A 25979-nucleotide genomic window follows, 5' to 3' on the forward strand; every position below is an offset into this window, starting at 1 on the left:
CACAGATTGTTTAATGCATATACCAATAAATCATAGATAAAATAAGCAATTTAAAGGACACATAAGCAAAGAGAAATTATAGAGGGAAGAGAACAAAACGCAAGAATAGGGAATTTGGTCAAGTGTTATGATTCTCGCTTAGGGTGTGAGAGGTCCCAAGTTCAGTTCTCGGAATGCCACACTTTTAGGTGTCCAGTATTTTGATGTGAGGAATGCCTACTTTTCAGAACCAAATATTTGACCCTAAACATTGTCTAATGAGGAGCTCCTTCCCTACTTCAATTAAAGCTCGCTCCCACCCCATCTTCTCATATTTTTCCCCTCTAAAGCCCCTCGCTCCACTCATTTTTGAACTTCTAATGAGACAAAGTAAGAATAGGGTAAAGATGAGACCCAAAAGAAAGAATGGAGATGCATGAAATAGGTATGAGCTAGAGGTATGATTCTCACTTAGGGTGCAATAGGTCCCAAATTTATCGCACAAATCAGAATTCAATCACCTAGCACTAACAATCTCAGCTCTATATGCCTTTAATCTATGATTGAGCAAAGGATTAATTAATAACCTCAATTTTACTACTCAAGTGCACATTTTATACAATTGTCTGCTTCTAAAGGAGTGTTATCATATAGAGTAGCTAAACAACACTATTAGATGAGAGTTGAGAGTTGACAGAATTGTCACAGTACTAACCAGAAAGCTGAAGAGGCGAGCAGAAGCAGAGAATGTTGGTTGCACTTCCAGGCTTGCAGAGAAAGAATTTTCGAGGATTTAAAAATAATATTTTCCTTCGGAATTATACCCAAAGCGTAAGCTGTGCGCGTGCATAATTCAGAACTTGGATAGTTGGCTTCTGACATTCGGTCCTTTTTTGCCTAGTCTGTACTCTCAATTTAGGTGACACTCCCATCAATTTTATATGACAACTCACTAAATTGAGTAAAATAAAAATTAATTAAAAACATATGTTATTTTTTTAAAACAGAAAAGTATTAGGACTAGTAACAATCTTACTTTAGTTTTTTTTTTTTTACGATTTTTAGCAGTAGTACTTGTTTTAGAATAAAAATTTCAAAAATTCTTCCTTTTTACCTAAGTTTTTGTTTACCCGAAAAACGGATAGAGTTGAATTTGTACGTAGTTCTAAGGGTACGTGATATAATTTGGCACAAATCGTAAAAGTAAGTAGGAATATCTTGTATTGACTATAAAGAATGAAATACAAACAAAGTTGAATGGAGGATTATTTATGGATAAGCAAGATGGATCAATGTATAAAGCTTAAAAAGTATAATCTCTCAATATGGGAGTGTCTCCAGAGTATCTGAGTTATGGTGTATTAATGCCTTAATATTTGGATGACTACAAAAATAATAGTCATCCCTCTTATAGTGGAGGGATCTTATTTTGGATATAATTAAAAATATATAGTGGAGAATTCATGATAGATTTGCTTTTCCCTAATTCCCGCCGAGATTTTATCCCTCAGTGTGGCTGTAACGGCTCTTGTCCCTTAGCTCGATCTTGATCGGGCTTGATGTTGATCGATCTCCAGATTAAGAGCCCAATATTAACTCGAGCTCGATATTGATTCGGGGCCCGGTATTGATTCGGGCTCAGTATTGGTCGACCTTTGTCTCTTAAGCTCAATAACGTCGCTTCGCATCATAGTTCGATTGGGATTCGAGCTCGATAATGACTTCGAGCTCGGTATTGATCGGTCCCTGAAACTCGAAGCTCAGTAACCTGGCTTCGGATCTCATCTCGATATTATGAAGACGCTCTTCGGTCCATTATGTTCCCATCTTGACCAGTCGTACGAAGGTCGAAATCGGTTTTGACCGTATACAGATAGTCCCCTCGTTTCTCGGAAAGGATGTGGCGAGAAACGACATGATTTTCCAACGGCACTATTAGATATGCACTGACGTTTGCAGCGAGCCCGACCATGACGTACGTGATAGTTGTCCCGTCGGTTCAGTTTACCAAGGCATTTAATGCGTATCAGATGATGGTCGGCCACTGCCGATATTGAACCACCATTACCCAATCTATAAATAGCCCCTCTTTTTACCATTTATCACTTTTACATCTCTATTTTCCAAATTTTCTAAGTCCTTTCTCGCATCTTCTGAGTTCTTCATTTTGTGAATCTATGATTTTCATTGCAAAATCTCCCTTTTAAAACACCAAATCATTGTCATATCCTTCTATTTTCAATCTTTTAATTCAAATGGCGAAAATGTCAAAAATCGTTGCCCAAAAAGAAAGTGCTTCTTCTTCGCGGCCTGCCGGCTATAAAACACCGGTGGAGCCACAACCGGAGGAGTGCATTCCTGGGAGGTGTATTCTTACTTCTGATTTTAAGATCGATAAAGCCTCGTTGGTTCCTGGTCGATGTGAACCAGTATCGAGGTATATGTGCTCGATAACTAAGGGACACCTCGAGCAGCTGAGGAAAGATTGTAACTGGGAGAAAAAAGAAGTGATAATTCCGACACCCGAAGAAAATATTACTACTTATATGAAAAGGATTTTTAAGTGTGTATACTTACCCTTTCACATTGGGCCCCTTCGACCCTGTTGTTATCGATTTTTCTGCCAATACCAAATAACCCTAGGCCTAATCCATCCTTTTTTTTGGCGGATTGTTATTCTGATCAGCTTCTTCGTGAACAAAATCGAGGGGATGCCTTTCACCCTTGACCACCTCATTAGATTGTACAACCCTCGCTTTTATCGAGGTGGGTTAATAAAACTTCAGCGTCGGGCTACCAAGGTGCTGTTCTCGAGCATAGACGAGGACAATGATTGAGGCTGGATGGGCAGGTTCGTTCGAGTGAAGACTTCAGACCTAATTCTGGCCGAGAAGATGCCATTTCCCGAGGAATGGAACATGAAGCATAATTGTAATTCTGCTGTTATCTCCTATTGTTTTGCCCATTCGTTTCTTTCTCACTGATATCCCCTTTTGCGATGCAGCGGTCCCTTGGATGCTCGGTGCAGTTCCTAACCTTAAGAGCTAGGTACGGGGCATGGCTTCGACCTCTACATACGCCGAGTGCTCGTGGTGTGATTTGTCAAAGGACCGATGAGAGGCTAAAAATCATGGTAAGCCTTTTTCTCATGTGTTTGATGGTTCGAACAGAATGTTTTCCATATACTTAACCAATTTTCTTGTGCTTAGGCCTGGGCAAAGATGCGGTTGTGAGACCCCCATCTGGTGAGGAAGAGACTTCGGCCCCGGGTCCGAAACCGGCGAAGGGCAATAAGAGAAAAAGGGCCTCTACTTCCGAGGATCCAGAACTTAAGACAAGGACGGCTCGTAAGCCGAGGAGGAAAATCATCCCTCTGACCGAAGAATCTGTTCGGTGTCTAAGGGATGAAGATGACGACGAAGAAGAAAATGATGGCTCCATACTGGTGGCCCGAGTGAAGAAAACCATCGATGCCCCAAAGGCAGTTGGATCGATGGTGGTTTATGAAGGTCCGCCTCGAACTGAGGGGATATCAGAGAAGGATTCGGGCAGAGTCCCCGAATTGTTATAGATCAAGAATGCCTCCCACCGAAGTCAACAAACGGTGGGTATATCTGAAGGGGTCGGTCCTGAAGCTCTCCGAACTGAGGAGAACGCCCCAAGCGACTCGCTTGGGGCAATAGTAATTGGAGACTCGCCTACTCTCCCTGCTTTTTCCGAAGGGGCGATTCGTGAAGCCCAAGCTTTGGGGACCCTCGAGGTAGGCCGATCTCATGAAGGAGAGGACCCTTTTCGTGATTTGTTTACTGGTGTCGAGGATGTTTCTGGCCCTAGTGATGTGTCGGGCCTTTTCTACGAAGTGCAACAAGCTCTGAATCGGGTAACCTTTAACACCCTTCGTTGGCTTTTATATTTGTTTTTCTTTTCTAACTTCTTTTCTTCTTTCTTCGTAGGCTTCAATGCTTCATCAAGAAGCATGTTCTCAGTGTCGAGCCGAGATGAGTCGGTATGAGGCCGACCTCCGAAGGGCCACAGAGGAGAGAAACGCCCTTAAACTCCTCTGCGGGCAAAGGGAAGAGGAAATCAGGGACCTTCGAGCCGAGTTGGCCAAGGATCATCAAGACCAGACCGACCTGACCGAGCATGTAATGATAATCTTAAAAACCCATGGGCTCGATTCTGGAGCGGTGGCTAATATTTCGATCTCACAGCTGCAGCAGAAGTTTGAAGTGATTGGGAAGCTTCGTAAGGAGGTCGATACGATAAGGGCAGAGACCTTGGGATGGAAAGATGGCATGGACCGCCTCGCTGCAGAAAAAGAAACTGCTCGAGCCCAATTATCATCGGCCGAAAGTCACCTTCAAGGCATGAAGGAGAGGAGCTTGGTTCAAGCAAGAAAAATAGAGGAGCTCGAGGCTCGGTTGGCTTCCGAACTTGCCAAGGCCAAATCTGAAGCCGAAAAAGCAAAGGCCGATGCAGATGCATTCGTGGCCGTCTATCGGGCCGATGCTGAAGCCTCTCAGGTACAAGCGAGAGAGGCAGCCGAGACCGCTAAAACTCGAGCACATTGAGTTGCTGAACTCGCCAAATGCCAATCTCAGAGGGAAACCCTCGAGGAGATCCATGCTCGAGGTTTCGATCTTACCGAAGAGATAAAAAGGGATAAAGAGCTTGAAGTCGGTATTGGAGCCTTGGCTTTCGATGATGACGATGATGGGATCAGGAGTGGGTCGAAGAGCGGGGAGGAGCCCGATGGAGAAAAGACTGCCCCCGGAGATAATTAAGGTTTTCCCCATTTTGATATTTTTGTGTAGTGTCCTGATCAGACGTTGTAAATACTCTCATATATATATATAAAGATCTTTTCCTTTCCTGACTTGTCTCCGTCTTATTCTCTGCCTTGTAAAGATTTTATTTCATTCACTCCTTATGAAAGTTTTCATAAGTTCGAGGCTTTAGGCAATTTGATCGAATTCGGACCTTGTAGCCTTTATAACCGAGTGAGTGCTTGCTCGAACTCAAAGTAAGAGTAGCCCTTAGGCTTTATGGTCGAGTGAGTGATTTCTCAAACTTGAAGTAATGTAGCCCGTAGGCTTAATAGTCGAGTGAGTAATTGCTCGAACTCGAAATAAGAGTAGCTCTTAGGCTTTATCAATCGAGTGACTGATTGCTCGAACTCTAAGTAATGTAGCCCGTAGGCTTAGTAGTCGAGTGAATGATTGCTCGAACTCGAACTAAGAGTAGCCCTTAGGCTTTATTGGTTGAGTGGGTGATTTCTCGAACTCAAAGTAAGGTAGCCCGTAGGCTTAGTAGTCGAGTAAGTGATTGCTTAAACTCGAAATAAGAGTAGCCATTAGGCTTTTTTGGTCGAGTGAGTGATTGCTCGAACTTGAAGTAAGGTAGCCCGTAGGCTTAGTAGTCGAGTGAGTGATTGCTCGAACTCAAAATAAGGTAGCCCGTAGGCTTAATAGTCGAGTGATTGATTGCTCGAACTCGAAGTAATATAGCTCATAGGCTTAATAGTCGAGTGATTGCTCGAACGCGAAGTAATTGTTAGCCCTTAGGCTTTATTGGTCAAGTGAGTGATTACTCGAATTCGAAGTAAGGTAGCCCGTAGGCCTAATAGTCGAGTGAGTGATTGCTCGAACTCGAAGTAATGTAGCCTGTAGGCTTAGTGTGGGGCTTGATCTCATTGATTTTTCGGTTGGCAGTCCCCGATTTATAGGGTAATGGTCGGCCCTTAAGCCTGTTTGCATAATAGGTCACGAAGTAGAGGATGGATTCTGAGACATGAGATATCAACAAAGAAGAAATTTCTCTTTATGTCATTATACATGTGTTCATGTTTTGTACCAGGGATCGAGCAAACTACACGAGCATGGTTCGTTTTGACCATTTGGCTCTTACAATTTTTCCTATCGAATCCCTATTATTATGAAGTAACTTCCTTGCATCGAACTTGATAATCAAACTTACTTGATATTTTTTAGGGTAAATGCCCCCCCAGTATTCGAGGTTGATTGTAAAGAGGCCTCAGATACTGTTGAATTGTACTAAGTTAGCATGATCAATGGTTGCCTCATTAAAAACCTTGCCGAAAAACCCATTTGGGACAAAACCGGTCAAAGGGAAAACGAGTGTAACGCGTGCTTTCAGTCCTAAAGGCTTCGAGTTGAATAATCCATTCCTATTTCTGATCGAACACCTGCAAGGGTTAATTTCAAAATATAAATGAACATAGGAGGTTGTATCTTAATAGTAGTATCGTTTTAGGTGCGACACGTTCCAATTGCTTGGTAGTTGTTTGCCGTTTATTACACCGAGCTTGTAGGATCCTTTACCAACAATTTCGAGAACCTGATACGGTCCTTCTCAGTTCGGACCCAGTTTTCCTTCGTTCAAATTTCGGGTGTTGAGGGTAACTTTCCTCAACACTAAATCCTCGATATTAAAATGGCAAAGATTGGTTCTTCGATTATAGTATCTTTCAATCCGCTGTTTTTGGGTGGCTAATCGGACTAGAGCCGTTTCTCCTTTTTCGTCCAATAATTCAAGGCTCGTGTTCATTGTTTCGTTATTCGACTCATTTGTCACATACTGAAATCTAACACTAGGTTCTCCGACCTCAACCGGGATAAGAGCTTTGGTGCCATAAACCAACGAGAATGGTGTTGCTCCGGTACTGGATTTTGATGTTGTTCGGTATACCCACAAGACCTCGGGTAGTATCTCTCTCCATTTACCTTTAGCGTCGGTTAATATTTTCTTAAGATTTTAGATATGGTTTTATTTGTCGATTCAGCCTGTCCGTTCCCATTGGGATGGTAAGGTGTCGAAATGATCCTTTTGATTTTGTGGTCTTCGAGAAATTTAGTTACTTTGCTTCCGATGAATTGCTTTCCATTATCACATACAATCTCGGATGGCATCCCGAACCGACATATAATGTGGTCCCAAATGAAGTCTATCATCTCCTTTTCTCTGACTTTCTCGAAAGCATGTTCTTTAACCCATTTAGAGAAATAATCGGTCATAAACAAAATAAACTGAGCCTTACCTGGGGCCGATGGGAGGGGGCCGACGATGTCCATTCCCCATTTCATGAAAGGCCAATGAGATAGGACCGAGTGGAGAAGTTCCCCGGGTTGATGAATCATGGGTGCATGTCTTTGACATTTGTCGCATTTTCGAACGAACTCCCTTGCATCTTTGTCCATATCGATCCAATAATATCCTGCTCTGATTATTTTGTGGATTAATGAATCGGCACCGGAATGATTCCCACAAGTACCCTCATGAATCTCACGTACGATGTAGTCGGTATCTCTCGGTCCCAAATATATTGCAGTGGGCCATCGAAAATCCTTCTAAACAGTGTTCCATCATTGGATAAGGTGAACCATGCAGCTTTTGTGCGTAGAGCCCTCGATTCCTTTGGATCCAATGGAAGTTTCTCGTTCTTGAAGTACTCTATATATTTATTTCTCCAATCCCAGGTTAGGCTTGTGGGGTTTATCTCGGCATGACCATCGTTGATTACTGATTTCATGAGTTGTACGACAGTCCCCGAGTTGAGTTCTTCATCTTCGACCGAAGACCCTAAGTTTGCAAGAGTGTCGGCCTCACTGTTCTGTTCTCGAAGCACATGTTGAAAAGTCCATTCCTTAAACAATGTAGAGTCACTTGTAATTTATCCAAGTACCTATGCGTTCGATCTTCTCGGACTTTAAAGGTCACGTTGACTTGATTTACCATGAGGAGGGAATCACATTTAGCCTCTACGACCTCGGCTCCCAAACTTTTAGCTAATTAAGACCTGCAATTACGGCCTCATACTCGGCCTCGTTGTTAGTCAATTTTGTAGTTTTAATAGAATGTCTAACTACATTACCTGTGGGTGATTTTTGTTCGATGCCCAGCCCGTACCCTTTTGCGTTCGAGGCTCCATCCGTAAAGAGGGTCCAAATTCCCGAAGTGGTACCCAATTTTATAGTAATTCCTTTTCAATTTCGGGTACGAGGGACGGCGTAAAGTTGGCCACAAAATTCGCTAAAATTTGAGATTTAATAGCGGTTCGAGGTTGATAATCGATGTCGTATCCACCGATCTCTATGGCCAATTTGGCCAATCGACCTGAAAGCTCAGGTTTGTGTAAAATATTTCGTAAAGGATAAGTTGTTACAACATGTATCGGATGGCACTGGAAATATGGTTTTAATTTCCTAGAGGCACTTATTAAAGCAAACGCTAATTTTTCTAAGTGCAGATATCTAGTTTCGGCTTCGCCTAAAGTTCGACTGACATAATAAATAGGGAATTGCGTACCTCATTCTTCTCGAACTAGGACTCAACTTACCTCTATCTTTGAGACAGCTAGATACATATAAAGCTGTTCGTATGCCCTCGGGGTATGATGCAATGTTGGGCTCGATAAGTACCGTTTTAGTTCTTCTAGAGCCCGTTGACATTCCGGAGTCCACGCAAAATTGCCTTTCTTCTTAAGCAGCGAGAAAAATCGGTGGCTCCTATCTGAGGATCTCAAAATGAATCGTCCTAGGGCGGCTATCTGCCCTGTCAGCCTCTACACGGCCTTTATATTATCCACTCACTGTGATGTCCTCGATAGCTTTGATTTTATCGGGGTTAATCGCGATTCCTCGATTGGACACTATGAAACCGAGAAATTTGCCCGAACCAACCCTGAATGCACATTTTTCGGGGTTGAGCTTCATATTGTATTCCCTCAGTATGTCGAAAGTTTCCTGCAAATGCTTTAAATGGTCCTCTGCTCGCAGGGATTTAACTAACATGTCATCAATATAAACTTCCGTTGATTTTCCTATTTGCTTTTCGAACATTCGGTTTACTAAGCGTTGATAAGTAGCACCAATATTTTTTAGACCGAATGGCATTACATTATAATAGTAAGTCCCGTACTTAGTGATAAACGAGGTCTTTTCCTGATCTTCCGGGTTCATCTGTATTTGGTTGTACCCAGAATAGGCATGGAGAAAATTGAGAGTCTCGTGGCCGGCCATGGCATCGATCATACGATCGATATTAGGAAAAGAAAAAGAATCCTTAGGGCATGCTTTGTTTAGGTCTTTATAATCTATACACATTCTAAGTTTGTTCCCCTTTTTAGGGACTACCACCACATTTTCTAGCCATTCGGGGTACTTTACTTCCCGAATTGACCCTATTTTAAGAAGTTTGGTTACCTCGTCTTTGATGAAGGCATGTTTAACCTCGGACTGGGGCTTTCTTTTTTGTTTTACCAGGTGGAACTTTGGGTTTAAGCTTAGCTTATGAGTGGTGATTCCCAGTGGGATCCCTGCCATGTCAAGACGAGACCAAGCGAAACAGTCTATGTTAGTTATAAGAAATTGAATAAGATTTCTCCTGAGCTCGAGATTTAACCCCCGTGCCTAGTATACCTTTCGTTCGGGCAGATACTCGATCAACATGACTTGCCCAGGTATAGCTTTCGTTCGGGGACCACGAAAGATCGAGGGACCCCATGTTCATCATCTTCGTCAGTCTTCTGATTCTCTAATTGGTTCAAAGCTGACATTTGTGATTGCTATTTGGCATTCCGTTGCTCCTTCGAACCTGATCCTTTTGCCGATGATAGTGAAGATATCGGGTTGCTTCTTCGACGATAAACATTTCTCTTATAGCTGGTTGTTCTCCGTAAACTATTTTGACTCCCTCCGATGTTGGGAATTTTAGAACCTCGTGTAGGGTCGAAGGTACAACTCTCATATTGTGGATCCATGGCCTTCCAAAAAGGGCGTTGTACCTCATATCGCCTTCGATTACGTGAAACTTTGTTTCTTGAATTGTTCCGGCCACGTTTATTGGCAGAATTATCTCGCCTTTGGTAGTTTCACATGCCATATTGAATCCATTTAAAACCAGGGTTGTGGGTATGACTTGGTCCTGTAGACCGAGCTATTCTACGACCTTCGATCTAATAATGTTGGCCGAGCTACCTGGATCAATTAACACACGCTTAACTTTAATTTTATTCATAAGTACAGATATTACTAGTGCATCATTGTGAGGTTGTATGACTCCTTTTGCACCTTCATTATTAAAGGACATGGTTCCTATGGGTGCGTAATCCGGAGTTCGAGATCGCTTCTCTCTCATAACTGATATCTTAGTGTGTTTAGGCACCGACCCCTGAGGGATATCGATGCCACCTATGATCATATGGATGATGTGTTGTGGTTCTTCCTGTTCGTTTTGCCTACCAAAATCCCTGTTTTTGAAATGAGTTTTGGCCCTGTCACTTAAACTTTCTCGAAGGTGCCCTTTATTGAATAACCAGGCTACCTCCTCTCTTAGTTACCTGCAATCTTCCGTTTTGTGGCCGTGGGTGCCATGATATTCGCACATTTGATTGGGATTACTCTGGGCAGGATCGGTCTGCATAGATCGAGGCTATTTAGTATCTTTGATACATCCGATAGCTGACACGATGGCAGATGCATCGATGCTGAAGTTATACTTCGATAACCGTGGTGCTTCCTTAGGTCCGGTATGCCTGTCGAACCCATTTTTGTTCATCAGCCCCTGAGACCCTTGGCCTCGATCACTTCTTTTATTGTCTTGTACGAGGTTACGTTTTCGTTCGTTCACCCTATGGTCTCTATTATATGGTCGGTATCGGTCCTTGATCGGCCCTTGTTCTCGATTGATGTCCCTTCTAATAGCGGGCCCATAACCCAACTGATCGTCTTCGACTCTAATTTTTGATTGATACCGATTATGCACGTCGGCCCAAGTAATAGTTGGGTACTCGATCAGGTTATGCTTCAACCGCCGTGAAGCCATCGAACTTCGTTCGTTCAGACCTGAGTGAAAGCCTGAACAACCCAATCATTTGTGACTGGCGGTAGGTCCATTCGTTCCATTTGGAAATGAGATACAAACTCCCTTAGCATCTCGTTATCTTTTTATCTTACCTTGAACAAGTCCGACTTCCTCGTCTCGACCTTTATGGCCCCAGCGTGTGCTTTTATGAAAGAATCTGCAAGCATAGAAAAAAATAATCGATAGTGTTAGTTGGTAAATTATGATACCATATCATTGTTCCCTTTGACAGGGTTTCACCGAATTTCTTCAATAATACAGATTTGATTTCGTCGTCCTCTAGATCGTTCCCTTTAATGGCACATGTGTAAGAGGTGACATGTTCGTTGGGGTTAGTTGTTTCATTATATTTAGGAATCTCGGGCATGCAAAACTTCTTTGGGATCGGTTTAGGAGCCGCGCTCGGGGAAAAGGCTTTTGTACGAATTTTTTGGAATCTAAGCCCTTCAATATCGGTGGTGCCCCCGGGATCTGATCAACCCTGAAGTTATACGTTTTCACCTTTTTGTCGTTTGCCTCGATCCTCCTTTCTCATGACTCTATTCGTTTGGTCAGTTCTTCGAATATCTTAGCAATTTTGGGATTAGTCCCCGATTCTTGCTCATTTGACCTTACTATAGCTGGCTCCATTCTGTGGGTGACTTCTCGGGGTGGACTGGTCTCCGGCTTGCTCGGTATCTGGGTTTGACTCTATAACTGAGCTATCGCTACCTGTTGAGCTTGCAACATTTTGAAAATCATACGCAAGCTGATTTTGTTTTCCTCAACGTTATGGGTATCTCGAGTTGCAGATCGAGTACCACCATGAATGCTATTTTCAGGTTCAGAATGTTGGTTTGCCTCAATGGCCACATGCGAATTAACGTCTAATGGAACTTCGACTTGAATTCCAACGGCATCGACAAGTGGCCTTTTGCCCCTGGGCGTCAAGTTATTGTTCTCATCTTGAAGGCCAACTTCGTTGTCAATAGGTAAGGCCATTAATTTAGAGTTCGTCGTCGCTAATCCGAAATCAAAGACACTTCCAAAAACAAGCGTAAAATGGTGTGTTTTACAGAGATTCGTATTAAATAACCATTGTTATCCTTATCCCAACGGTGGGCGCCAAACTGTTTACCCGAAAAACGGATAGAGTTGAATTTGTACGTAGTTCTAAGGGTACGTGGTATAACTTGGCACAAATCGTAAAAGTAAGTAGGAATATCTTGTATTGACTGTAAAGAATGAAATACAAACAAAGTTTAATGGAGGATGATTTATGGATAAGCAATATGGGTCAATGTATAAAGTTTAAAAAGGATAATCTCTCAATATGAGAGTGTCTCCACAATATCTGAGTTATGGTTTATTAATGCCTTAATAGTTGGATGGCTACTGAAATAATAGTCATCCCTCTTATAGTGGAGGGATCCTATTTTGGATATAATTAAAAATACATAGTAGAGAACTCATAATAGATTTGCTTTTCCCTAATTGCCGTCGAGATTCTCTCCCTTAGTGCGGCTGTAACGACTCTTGTCCCTTAGCTCGATCTTGATCGGGCTTGATGTTGATCGATCTCCAGATTTAGAGCTCGATATTGACTCGAGCTCGATATTGACTCGGGGTACGGTATTGATTCGGGCTCAGTATTGGTCGGCCTTTGTCTCTTAAGCTCAATAATGTCGCTTCCCATCATAGTTCAATTTAGATTCGAGCTCAATAATGACATCGAGCTCGGTACTAATCAGTCCCTGAAGCTCGAAGCTCGGTAACCTGGCTTCAGATCTCATCTTGATATTATGAAGACGCTCTTCGGTCCATTATGTTCCCATCTTGACCAGTCGTACGAAGGTCAAAATCGGTTTTGACCGTATACAGTTCTATATCTAGTCACAGTAGTTGGGACAAAAGAAATAAGTTTTAAGCGTGTTGAAGATTTTAGAAAGAAAAATACCTCATCGTATTATTCTTTATGAACCATTTTACGTGCATTATTTTCTTGTTACTTTATTCAAAAAAGAAGATATATATTTATTAGTGCGAGCGATACCCTAAAATAAGAAAAACATTTGCTTTAGGCCCCAAGATTACTATCTAATATATAGTAAATAATTTATATAATTATTTCTTATCATTGATAAAATTAATTTCCTTATTTTCATATTAATATTAAATAACTTGATTTCTTCTTCTCACTAATTAGTATAACCTAATTATTAATTTTTTACCAATCTTATTTTGGCTTTTTGTTGAATTCTTTTTCTCAATTTATTAGTTAGTCACTTAACTATATCTAATAATCCAACTTATCATTTTCTTTTACTCTCATAAATTAAATACTTTTTGGGTTCTCATTTCAATTGTGATGCAATTAAACACACAAGTAATACAACAAACAAAGTATGCAACGTTTAATTCATTCAGGTTCTTATACTTCATAAAATCATGTTTTCATTTTTTCCATTCCTCATACTTAATTGCCTATTTGTCGAACAACAATGCTCATTAAATATTTTATAAAATACAGAGACGACTCAATAGCATCGGAGGCCTAAATGATAGGTTTAAGGTTTTGTTTTAGGCCTCCGATGCTATTGAGCCGTCTCTATATTTTATATTTGGATATTATTATAATTTGTTATCTTAAACCTATCGTGACATAATATGAAGCCATTCTCCGGACCTTTCATAACGTGAACGCAAGATACTTTTTGTACTAGGCTGTCTTTTTATATATTATATCAAATACTAAAGAATAAATTGTGAATTATTGCACATTGAAACTTTTAGTACCAATGAAAAAAATAATGCAATTTCTGAAAAAGATAAAAGAGAAGCTCACCTTTCATAACGTGAACGCAAGGAAAAAGTTTAAGCATACTGAACTTGTGAATTATTGCACATTGAAACTTTCAGTACCAATGAAAAAAATAATGCAATTTCTGAAAAAGATAAAAGAGAAGCTCACCTTTCATAACGTGAATACAAGATACTTTTTGTACTGAGATGTCTTTTTATATATTATATCAAACGCTAAAGAATAAATTGAAAGGGAAGGAATACATTTAAGCTCACTTGTCCATGTACTCAACTGGAAAAAGATTAAGCATACTGAACTTGTGAATTATTGTACATTGAAACTTTTAGTACCAATAAAAAAAATTATTCAATTTCTGAAAAAGATAAAAGAGATGCGTCTGTCGGGAGTCGAACGCGGGTCTATTGCTTGGAAGGCAATTATCCTAACCATTGGACTACAAACGCTTTTGTTGGCGATTTCTGTAAGTATCCTTTTTGTTATTTTAGATTTGATCTAATCATTGCGAAAATGCTCTTTCTGATGTTCCACAAAATAAAAGCAGCTCTTTCTGATATTTTTCCTTCTTAACCATACTCCATACTATCCACCATCATGTTATTCGTATATACTGCAGTCTCCAACAATGGTGTAAGTGGAAAGGCATGTAAAAACACACGATTTTATCTTTACTTGGTCATACACAGTTAGAAAAGAATCATTCAAATAAGACCCATATTCACTTGATCATCGTATCCAGATTTAATAGAAAAGAAGGAACGCATTAATGCATCAGTTGTCTTGTAGTTTTCTAGTTATAGGATCATGTAACGTTCCAATAGTAACAGTAGTAGAACCAAAGTTGCCACTGTGACGACCCGATATGTCGTTCTGAGTACTAGTCCTTATTTCCGTATTTCTAGACCTTTATTAGTTTCATTTGATGTTTCTTGATTTGCGTGCGTGATTTGTATTATTTTCCGTAAAGGTTTTACGTAAAAAGTTGAATAAAATGTGATTTTTGGCTTTAAAAATATCTTGAGATGACTCCGGTCAATATTTTGGGTAAACGATCCCGAATCAGTATTTTGACAATTCCATTAAGTTCGTATTGTGGTTTTGGACTTGGTCGTATGCCCAAAATTGAATTTGGAGATCCTTAGGTTAATTTTACTTGTTTTGCCAAAAGTTAGCAATTTGAATGTTTGAAAATTCTCTAGGTTTGACCGTAGGTTGACTTATTGGTTATTGGCTTTGAATTTAGGTTTTGGAACTTGGAATAGGTCCATTTTGTTATTTAAAACTTGTATGAAAAATTTGGTGCAATTCCGAGTTGGTTTGATAGGAATCGAACGCTTGGTTGTGTTTCTAGCTACTCTTGAGTTTCCTTTTGAATTTCATGTGTTTTGATGTTCGATTCGTGGTTCCGGATATTATTTTGGTGTTTTGATCACGCGAGCGAGTTCGTATGATGTTATTACACTTGGGTGCATATTTGATTTTGACCCCGAATGGCTCAGGTGAGTTTCAGGTATGTATCAGATGAGTTTTGGATGACTTGAGATAGCTGGTGTGCTTTCAGTTCTGGTGTTGATCTACAGATCTCACATTTGCGAGGTCTGACTTGCAAATGCGAGCCTCTCCTTTGCGAACATGAGTTCGCATTTGCGAGCAAGGGGCCTGGGCTGCGTGACCTCGCATTTGTGTGGAAATGGTTCACATTTGCGAACAGGCTAAGGCCGCTTTTGCGAACATCTTGGTCGCATTTGCGACCCCTAGCAACATAGGTCAGCTTCGCATTTGCGAAGCTTTGGGCGCATTTGCGATTGGGGGCACCTTCGCATTTGTGATCTATTTGTCGCATTTGCGACTTCCGGGCATTTGACGCGCTGATCGTAAATGCGATCCGTGTTTCGCATTTGTGGTGTTCGCAATTGTGAATAAGAGTTCGCAATTGCGATACCTGCAGTTGGGTAAAAAGGGAGAAAACGGGACTTAGCTCATTTTATACCATTTCTCAACCCTAAACACTATAGAGGTAATTTTTTAAGAATTTTGTCTTCCCAAAATCATTGTCAAGTAACTCTAATCTATTTTCTTTCAATTCCCTATTACTTTTCATGAGTTTTTAACATCAAATCTAGAGGTTTTATGGTAGAAATTAGGGATTTGCGTAGAATTTAGAGATTTTGCCAAATTGAGATTTAGATCGCTAATTAATATTAGATTTCAAAATAATACATAATTGGGCTCGGGGGTGAATGGATAATCAGATTTTGGTCCGTATCTCGTATTTTGACCAAGCGGGCCCCGAGTTGACTTATATTGGCCTTTTCAAATTCATCAACTATTGAACCTTCATCATTCGTGGATAGTTTCTAAAGCTTATTTTGAATTGTTTGAACGATATTTGGCTAGATTTGGTTGGTTTGGAGGCTTGTTCGAAAGGAAAAGTCGTGGTTGATTGTTGAATTGGTTGCGCAAAGAGGTAAGTATTGTGTCTAACCTTAACTTGAGGTAATTAGGACTTATTGGTCTATTTATAATGTGAATTATGTGAAAAAGGCGTATATGCAAGGTGGCGAGTGTATATGCACCGCCATGGGATTAAATCGTGCGGGATTGGTCTATTTACTCCCATATCTTCATTTATTCCATGTTATCTCTTATTATATACTTTAATTGCTACATATTCTTACTTGATATCCATGCTTTACTTGTTAATTGTTATTTACTTATTACTTATTTTTATTTGTTCATTCTCACTGAATATTTGCATACTTGCTACATGTTCCTACTTGCTTTAAATGTATATTCTCATTGTCACATGTTTTTACTTGCTTTATTACCCTTATATTACTTGATGCACTCTATTATGTTATTTTGACTACGTGAGCCATTTAGCTATTCTTGTGTTGATGATCGTCATGGTTTGAGATTACGGGGTGTTGGATATTCTCTGTTTGTATTGGTAGTTCCTTATTGTTCTGCACGTTTCATTTCTCTTTTCTGTTGCTATTTCGTAAATAGTGGTGTTGAGTTGTGTATATTAAATAAATTGATATTGGAGAATCGGTTTGCGCGCCACAACGATATTGAAAGGAATTGATATTGGGGGATCGGGTTGCACGCCACAACAGAACAGGAAATGATATGATATTGATATTGGGAATGAGATGTACGCTGTATAAGATATTGTGTTGAAACTTTGGATCAGGTTGCACGCCACAATGGATTTGATGAGTTGTTGTTGTTTGTGACTGTAGAGTTTGTTCTTGATATTATGATATGAGATTTGAGATTATGTTATTTTGGGGGCCTCTGGTAGTTGACCTTCGGGTCTGTTTATATGAGTTTATTGCTTTATTTCTATTTACGTTGTAAGTGACTTGCCATAGCCTCGTCACTACTTCGTCGAGGTTATGCTCGACACTTACAGAGTAAGTGTGATCGGTTGTACTCATGCTACACTTCTGCACTTCTTATACATATACCAGTGTTGGTCCTAGTAGCGCATAGTAGAGACTGCTCAGATATATCTGCTTTCGGAGACTTGAGGTAAAGTTGTTGGCATCCGTAGTCCCTGAAGTCCCCTTCTACCCCATCTTTATTGTTTTCCTTATTTCGAACAGTTGTAATTTGTTCAGACTTTATCTGTAGAACTTTAGTATGCTCATGTATTCGTGACTCCAGATTTCTTGGATATGTTTAGACTACTTTACGTTGTATTTATCATATCTATTTCAGACTATTACAACTTCGTATTACTAATGCTCTGTTATATATTATTAAAACTAGTTAAGTAATTAGCTAACGTTGTCTTGCCTAGCAAGTAAAATATTAGGCATCATCACGACCCCGAGGTTGGGATTCCGGGTCGTGACAAATTGGTATTAGAGCCCTAGGTTGCCTAGGTCTCACGAGTCATGAGAAATCTTAGTAGAGTCTGGAGGATCGGTACAGAGACATCTGTACTTATCTTCTAGAGGCTATAGAGCTTTAGGAAAATTTCACCCCTTTCTTTCTCTATCGTGCGACTTTATCTATTACTGAAATATAAACCATTCTATTCTTGTTCTCTCGCAAATGGTGAGGACACGCACAACATCTATAGCTGGGCAGGAGCCAGTGCCCCATGTTACAGCCACTACCAGGGGTAGGGGCCGAGGCAGAGGCAGAGCGCAGCCTAGAGCACGTGCAGCAACACCCATTCCAGAGCCTTAGATCGAGCATGCAGAGGAGATCCCTGTTCAGACCACACCAATCAGACACGCTCAGGTCCCGGAGGGATTCATTGCTACTCCCGTACTTCAGGACACCCTAGTCTTCTTAGTGGGCCTTATGGAGAGTGTGGCCCAGACCAGAGTATTTCTTATGGCACCAACTGTCTCTCAGGCTGGGGAAAGAGCTCGGACTCCCTATACTCACACTCCAGAGTAGAATGAGCTCAGACCCCCTCCACTCACTCCGGAGTAGATGGCTCCCCCCTATCAAACTCTGGAGGTTCCAACAGTTGGAGTAATTCAGCGCGTTATTGCTACACAGCCCGGGGAGAGGCCCTCGATGTCGTCTGAGGGATTGAAGAGGTTGGATAAGTTCACCAAGCTCTTTTCTATTTATTTTGGTGGTAAGGACCCACATGATCATTTGGATTATTGCCACGAGGTGTTGCGCAACATGGGTATTGTGGAGTCCAATGGAGTTGACTTTATAGTATTTCAGATGACCAGTTCTGCCAAGAGGTGGTGGCAGGATTTCGAGCGAGGCAGACCAGTAAGATCACCTCTACTCACTTGGGATCAGTTTTCACTGCTAGTTTTGGAGAAGTTCATCCCTTTTACTCTGAGAGACGAGTACCGCAGGCAGTTCGAGCGCCTCTATCAGGGTAGAATGATTGTTACCCAGTACGAGACCAGATTTGTAGACCTATCTCGCCATGCAGCTTTCTTGATTCCTACTGATAGAGAGAGGGTGAGGAGATTCATTGATGGTCTTACTTTTGGTATCAGGCTATAGATGACCAATGAGACGGGGTATGATATCTCTTTCTAACGGGCATTAGAGATTACTAGACGGATCGAGATGATTCGTGGTCAGGGTAGAGAGGTGGTATATAAGAATAGGCCTTGTCATTTTTGTGGTTTCAGTGGTGCCTCATTTGGAGGCAGAGGTTCATTTTGTAAAGTCCATCCTCACAGGCCGATTCAATCAGTGCTTCAGGTAGCACACGATGCTTCGGGAAATCATGGTTCTTATGGGTCTCGTCCTGAGAAGTCAGCATTCAATACACCTTCAACTTTTATCAGTGCACCACCACTACAGAGTTACTACAATAGTCGCTCGGGTCATTAGGAATCATATCAAACTCAGTAGTTAGGCCACCCGTGGGGTTGCTTTGAGTGCGGCGACGCAGGTCATATCAGGAGGTACTGTCCTAGGTTGATGAGCATCATACCATATCAGGGTACTCGTTCCATGATTTCGGCACCAATTTCTCCACCACCCATACAGTCAAAGACGTCGGTGGGGGTCAGGCAGCTAGAGGTGGTGGTCAGGCCATTAGATATGGAGGCCATCCAGTTAGAGGCCGTCCGCGAGGCGTAGGTCAGAGTGGTGGGGTTCAACCCCGTTTTTATGCATTCCCAACTAGACCTGAGGCAGAGTCATCTGATGCAGTCATTACATATATTGTTCCAGTTGCCATAGAGATGCCTTAGTTTTATTTGATCCAGGCTCTACTTATTCATACGTGCCATCCAATTTTGCTTCATATCTAGTTATGCCTCATGATTCTTTGAGTGCTCCTGTTTATCTGTCCACACTTGTGGCAGATTCTATTGTGGTAGATCGTGTTTATCGCTCATGTGTGGTTTCTATCGGGAACTATGAGACCAGGGTAGACCTTTTACTTCTTGATATGGTGGACATTGATGTTATCTTAGGCATGGATTGGTAGTCACCTTATCATATTATTTTGGACTGTCACGCCAAGACTGTGACATTAGCCATGCCGGGTTTGCCTCGATTAGAGTGGAGAGGGACTCCTGGCCATTCTATTAGCATGGTTGTTTCTTATGTGAAGGCTCGACATATGGTCGAGAAGGGGTGTTTGGCATATTTTTCATATATCCGCGATCCTTGTGCGGAGGTTCCTTCCATGGTTTCAGTACCAGTTGTGCGCGAGTTTCTAGAGGTGTTTCATACATATTTGTTGGATGCCACCCGTCAGAGATATTGACTTCTGCATTGATCTGGTTTCGGGCACTCAGCCCATTTCTACCGCACCATACTGTATGGACCCAGTTGAGTTGAAAGAATTGAAGGAGCAGGTGTAAGATTTTCTTGATAAGGGATTCATTAGACCGAGTGTCTCACCTTGAGGCGCATCGGTATTGTTTGTGAAGAAGAAGGATGGAACAATGAGGATGTGTATAGATTATTGATAGTTGAACAAGGTCTCTATCAAGAACAAGTATTCTTTGCCAAAGAATGATGCCTTATTTGATAAGTTTCAGGGTGCCAAGGTGTTTTCCAAGATTGACTTGAGATCTGGATACCATCAATTGAAGATTAGGGCATCAGATGTCCCTAAGATAACTTTTCGGATTCGGTATGGTCACTATGAGTTCTTAGTGATGCCATTTGGTTTGACTAATGCCCCAACAACATTTATGGATTTGATGAACCGGGTGTTCAAGCCCTATCTAGATTCTTTTTTGATTGTCTTCATTGATGCTATTTGGTTTACTCTCGTAGTCGAGAGGAGCATGAACATCATCTGCGGATTGTACTTCAGACTCTGAGATATCATCAGTTATATGCCAAGTTTTCAAAGTGTGAATTCTAGTTGGACTCAGTTGCCATTTTGAGCCATAATGTATCTTCCGAGGGCATTAAAGTTGATCCTAAGAAGATTGAGGCAGTTCGAACTGGCCTAGACCTACTTCAGCTACAGAGATTCGGAGCTTCCTAGGTTTTGTAAGGCCTCGAAAAATTTTGCAAAGGAATTTAAAGTTTGGTGGTGTCGAGGTAGGCTAATGTGTATAGGTCCCATGAATTTCTGTAGCTAATTCGAGTCAGTTCGAGCTAAGGAATACAATTTAATTTAGACCCGAACCACATGAGAATTACTGGAGTGAATAAAGTTATTTGGATATTTGGGGATAATTATTTTATTAATCTTTGAGTTTTGTAACAAATGGGAACCCTTGGATGTTAATTTCAAAGCAATAAGACTAAAGAAAATATAGTGAGCTATCTCCCCATAGCGCAACTATAACACAGGAGGGAAGCACAAAATGTTAGCAAACCAGTGGGCTAAAGCCTTATAGCACGGGGATAACACCAGTGGAAAAATATTGCACCTGATTTTTAGCAAACCAGTGAGCTAAAGCCTTATAGCACAGGGATAGCACCAGTGGAAAAATACTGTACCCGGGCCTATTAATACATGAGCGGAGAAAGAGAAGAATAAAAGGATTTCAAGACTAGGGCTTTTCTTTCCATCACCCATCCGGCCAAGGCTTCCAATACACACTTAAGGTGCGTTTTTAAGTATGTTTTTATGATGATTTCACTTCTCAATCACTAGTTACAACAAGGTTTTGTATTGGATTCATAGGATTTCTTCAAAATCTCAAGAACACCCCAAAAGTTGACTTTCAAAATTTGGTCTACAAGAGGTAATCTTTCACCCTTAAACCTACATGCATGGATTGTTAGTGAATATATGAGCAAGGAATAAGTACTAGCACTTATGAGATGGTGATTGGAAGCCATAAATACTTAAACTAGATTATTGGGTGTTGTAGAGGTTTTGTAATGAGTTAACTAGTGAAAGTTGGTGGATGTGAGTTCATTGATGATTATAATGGTGCTGAGAAGGTAGTTAGTGGATAAATAATGTTTTTGTATCTCTTGTTGGTGGTAAGGAGGGATTGTTGGATGAAGAAACACCATTACTAGAGGTAGTTGAATGCTATGCACTCTAGGTGTTTCATAAAATGCCAAAATGACCAAAGACCAGGAAATATTAACTAATATTGGTCCAATTGAATAATGTTGATGTAGATTGAATTTGTAAGAGTAATGGGTGGTTTAATTAGAATTAAAGAGCTCCATCAAGGTATGTTGGCAAAACTCCTCTCCTAGAACTAAATCCCACGGTATCCATGCAATTTATTTAAAGTCCTGAATTGTTCATTATGAAAGCGGCTATTCCGAATAAGCTTGTGATGAAAGATATATGTACAATATGTATCCCAAGATGATTTTACTATGTTATGTTATCATTTGAGAATAAGTTCAAAGTATGGGCTGTGCGTAAATAATATTGCGACTTCAAGTCAAGTTCAACGAAGTATATTAAGCCAGATTTTGTGAAAAAACTCTATATGCCTAAGACTCTTAATTGCTCACATGTGTACTAAAAACATTGATTTATAATGCCTTGTTATTGATGATGATGCTTGAAAGTGAAAAGAGTAAGTATGGAATACTAAATGTGGCCATCGTGCCCAGAATGAGAACTACATATGTGGCCAATAGTGCCAATGAAGTGAAAGAATGCGTGAACATTATGATATGATTTTTAGCTCCTTTACATAATAATATCATTAATGTACTATGATCACCCATGGCTAGTGCAAGTAAGCGATAGTATGAACATGAATTACGGCTATTTGCCAAAACACGAATAATGAATAAATCTTGTGGACGGTCTATGAAACACATAGGTGTATTATGTTATGAAATCCTGTGGATGGTCTATGAAACGCATAGGTATATTATGTTATGAAATCATATAGACGGTCTATGAAACGCGTAGGTATATTGTGTTAAGAAATCCTGTGGACGATCTATGAAACACATAGATATATCGTGTTATAAAATCCTATGGACAGTCTATGAAACGCATAGGTATATTGTATTATGAAATCCTTTGGACAGTCTATGAAACGCATAAGTATATTATGTTATGAAATCCTGTAGACGGTCTATGAAACGCATAAGTGCATTGTGTATGAGATGCATAGGTATACGGTATGAATAAACACTATGGACGGTCTAGGAAACGCATAAGTGTATAATATGATATGTGAACACTAAGGACGGTCTAATGAGACGTATTATTAATGTAGACAATAGGTGCCACCTCGTTGTCCTCGTTTGTACAGGTTGTTTGAATTACATTATATTAAGTGTTCCACGTATAGATCATATGGTTCGGTTGACCCTAAAAGAAGTTTAGAATGATGCAAGTATAATAAGGCTTGATATTTGAACCTACACGATGTTTTGTAGTCTTTTGATGTACTTTAATGAAAGAAATATGAAATGCTATGATAGATATAAAAACAAAGGGTTTGATGTCTCGAATAAGACAGCCTAGCCAATCGGGTCGTGATCGGACTCCGTGCTGAGAGTACGGTGGTATTGCTATTGTGAATAATGGTATTGTGAATAATGGTATATCGGTGCTAAGAATCACTAATCTGAAATTATGGGAATTTACGTGACACTTAATGTTTTGGTATTGTTCGAGACTTTCATTGATTTTGTGATTATTCCTCCTTGTAATATTAATTGTTCTATTGAGAGGGTGTTTAGTTATACATACTAGTACTATTCGACAATACTAACATCCCTTTTGCCGGGGGACACAACAGTAGACATTGATTAGTGATAGCGGTGCACCCTCTTCCCAACTGACTTGGTGAGCCCCACTTCATTCCAGGGTCATGTATCTTTTGTTCATTGTGTATTGTGTTTGAGGTATAGCCGGGACCTTGTTGCCGGCATTAGCATAGTACTCTTCTTTATCAATAGAGGCTCCATAGACATAGTGTGGGTTGTATATTGGTGTTGGGGAAGTCAAACTCGTTATGTTGTGTTTGAAGTACTATTTACACTTCAGATTATGAGAAATGTGTGTGAAATTGAGACTTTAAAATGAAGTAACTATTGGTAAGAAATTGGTATTGTAGAAATGATCACCTTTATGTCTAATAAATAAAAATATGTATTATCTCCATTCATGGATGAGTTTGGATAGAAGAAAATCTAACAGGCTTGCTCGGTCGAGTTCACTCAGTTGAGCGCTGGTCATGTTCCTCGATTTTTGGGCATGACAAACTTGGTATCAGAGCCTAAGGTTTTAAAGTGTCCTAGGATGTCTTGGAGCCGTGTTTAGTAGAGTCCTTATTATCGGTGTGTTGTTGACCACATATATAATTAGGATGCTACATGGGCATTTATGAATAATACCCTTCTTTCATGTCTCGATCGTACGATAAAGCTGATGGTAAGATTGTTCCTCCTTTAACTCGTGCTTTACTTTAACTTTCAGTACATGGCACCTAAGAAGAAGGCAAGAACTGGCCAAAGAGCTAATGTCATCCTAGGAGTGACAGTTGACCCTATAATTGATGATGCGGGTGAGCACCCTAGGAGTGAGAATATTTTTCCAATTACTACACTGCATGACTCTACTACAACTGATCAGACCACACCTGTCCCTACACATACTGAGGGTGCAATGGTCCCTCCAACTGATATTCCAGTTCCACCTCCAGCTCCAGCTTCCGATTCTGATGTAACTGGTATTGATCTTTGGGGAGCCATACAGATGTTGGCACAAATAGTGGCTTCTCAGGCCCAGAGATCAAGTGTTGCCTACTTCTTCTAGTCTTCCAGGGGATTCTACTAGTTCCAAGGTAAACAGGTTTCTCCAGTTGGATCCTCTAGTGTTCACGGGTACTAACCCAGATGAGGACCCCGGGACTTCATTGATGAGATGCACAAGACTCTCCGGGTTATGCATGCTACAAAGATGGAGGAAGTGGAGTTGGCCTCCTACCATCTGAAAGAGGTGGCATATTATTGGTTTGAGCTATGGGAGGAGTCCCGTGAGGAGGGAAATCCTCCGGCAAGGTGGAGTGAGTTTATCGATGCTTTCATTGACCATTTCTTGCCTGCCGAGACTAAGGCAGCCCGTGCTGCTGAGTTTGAGGGCCTAAGGCAAGGTAGCCTGAGTGTGTGGGAGTACCATATGAAGTTCACACACCTGTCCAAGTATGCTATTTACATGTTGCCCATTATGGAGGCTAGAGTGTACCGGTTTATGCAAGGACTTAGTCCCTTGGTAATTAATGAGGCCGCTATGGCTGCCTTGAATTCTGATATGAATTATGGGAAAATGGTGGCGTTCGCTCAAGCTACGAAGTATCGAAAGTTAAAAAGAAAGACAAATCAAAATAATAACAAAAAGACCCGATCTGCGGGCAATCTTAGTGGCTCCTATAATGGGGGTAATGGTGGAAAGGCATTACATAGGAGGGTGTCATCCGGATCCACGCAGTCAGTTGCCTAGTCTTCAGCTAGAGCACTACCATCAGGGACTGACCAACAGCGGTGGGGCCATAGTAACCAAGGCAACAAGGGATCTAATCAGGAGGTCCAGTCAAGTGGGTATTATCAGTTGCAGCAGAGGCCTCCATGTCCCAAGTGTAGGAGGCGTCATTTGGGGGGGGGGGAGGGTACCGACGTGGCACAGATGAATGTTTCAGGTGCGGAGTCAAGGGCCATCTTCTAAGGCACTGCCCCAACAGTCAAAGGACAGCAAGTAAGTCCCTCAACCCTCCTTTTCTACTTGTTTCATGATGTGTGTGAATGTGTGTGACCATAGAGTTTCGTGCCATGTATACTTGATCATGAGATGATACTTCCTTATATGTTTGGACCTCCAACCACGGTAAAGTTTAACTCATAAGGTAATGATGATGTGCGATGGCAATAGGTTTTGGTAGAGAGGGGGATTAGAGGTGTTAACCCAAGGTTATAACGCGACTTAAGTGATTACAAAGGATGTCTGAGGGGAGTGTTCATATGAGAGAAAGATGTGGGTGAAGGTGCATGCTCTTAGTCACTCTATAGGCGTATGTGCATAAGCTTTCACATATAAGAAAACGTGATTTGCTTGTCATATTTCAATATCCAAGTGTGGGCATACGTGTTTAGAATGATGCACGAATGTGTATGGGGATAAAGGTCGATTCTAGAAATTAAAAGATCATGTTTCGCATTGACTCTTAAGAGTAGAGATTTAGGAAGAGCAAGAAAAGTTGTGAGGTTCCCACATATATGTACTATATTATGTCGAATCATGACTGGGTCAAGGAGCAGCTACATGAATGTATTTTTTGTAGTATAAGGCAAAGGAAGGTCGTGATAATCGTGCATTGGCTTATTATTCAACTAGTTGGTGTGTCGTGTGGCGGGAGCTGAAAGTTTCCCATGGATGGCCCAAAAGTTGGTGTGGCAGAGTTGATAGGGACAGACC

At 40.9% G+C, this 25979-nt stretch overlaps 1 long non-coding RNA gene and 1 other non-coding gene across 2 annotated transcripts in view; both read right to left on the reverse strand.

Moving 5' to 3' along the window:
- Positions 1-870, reverse strand: part of LOC142164233 (uncharacterized) — a 6741-nt gene extending 5871 nt beyond the window's left edge. The window contains exon 1 of the long non-coding RNA XR_012694928.1: positions 695-870. This is a non-coding gene — a long non-coding RNA (uncharacterized LOC142164233). The remainder of the gene's footprint in view (positions 1-694) is intronic.
- Positions 871-14034: 13164 nt separating this feature from the next.
- Positions 14035-14106, reverse strand: TRNAG-UCC (transfer RNA glycine (anticodon UCC)). The gene has a single exon. It is a non-coding gene; the product is annotated as a tRNA-Gly (tRNA).
- Positions 14107-25979: the final 11873 nt, after the last annotated feature.

This window comes from Nicotiana tabacum, chromosome 9, assembly GCF_000715075.1.
Source record: "Nicotiana tabacum cultivar K326 chromosome 9, ASM71507v2, whole genome shotgun sequence".
NCBI classification, from domain to species: domain Eukaryota; kingdom Viridiplantae; phylum Streptophyta; class Magnoliopsida; order Solanales; family Solanaceae; genus Nicotiana; species Nicotiana tabacum.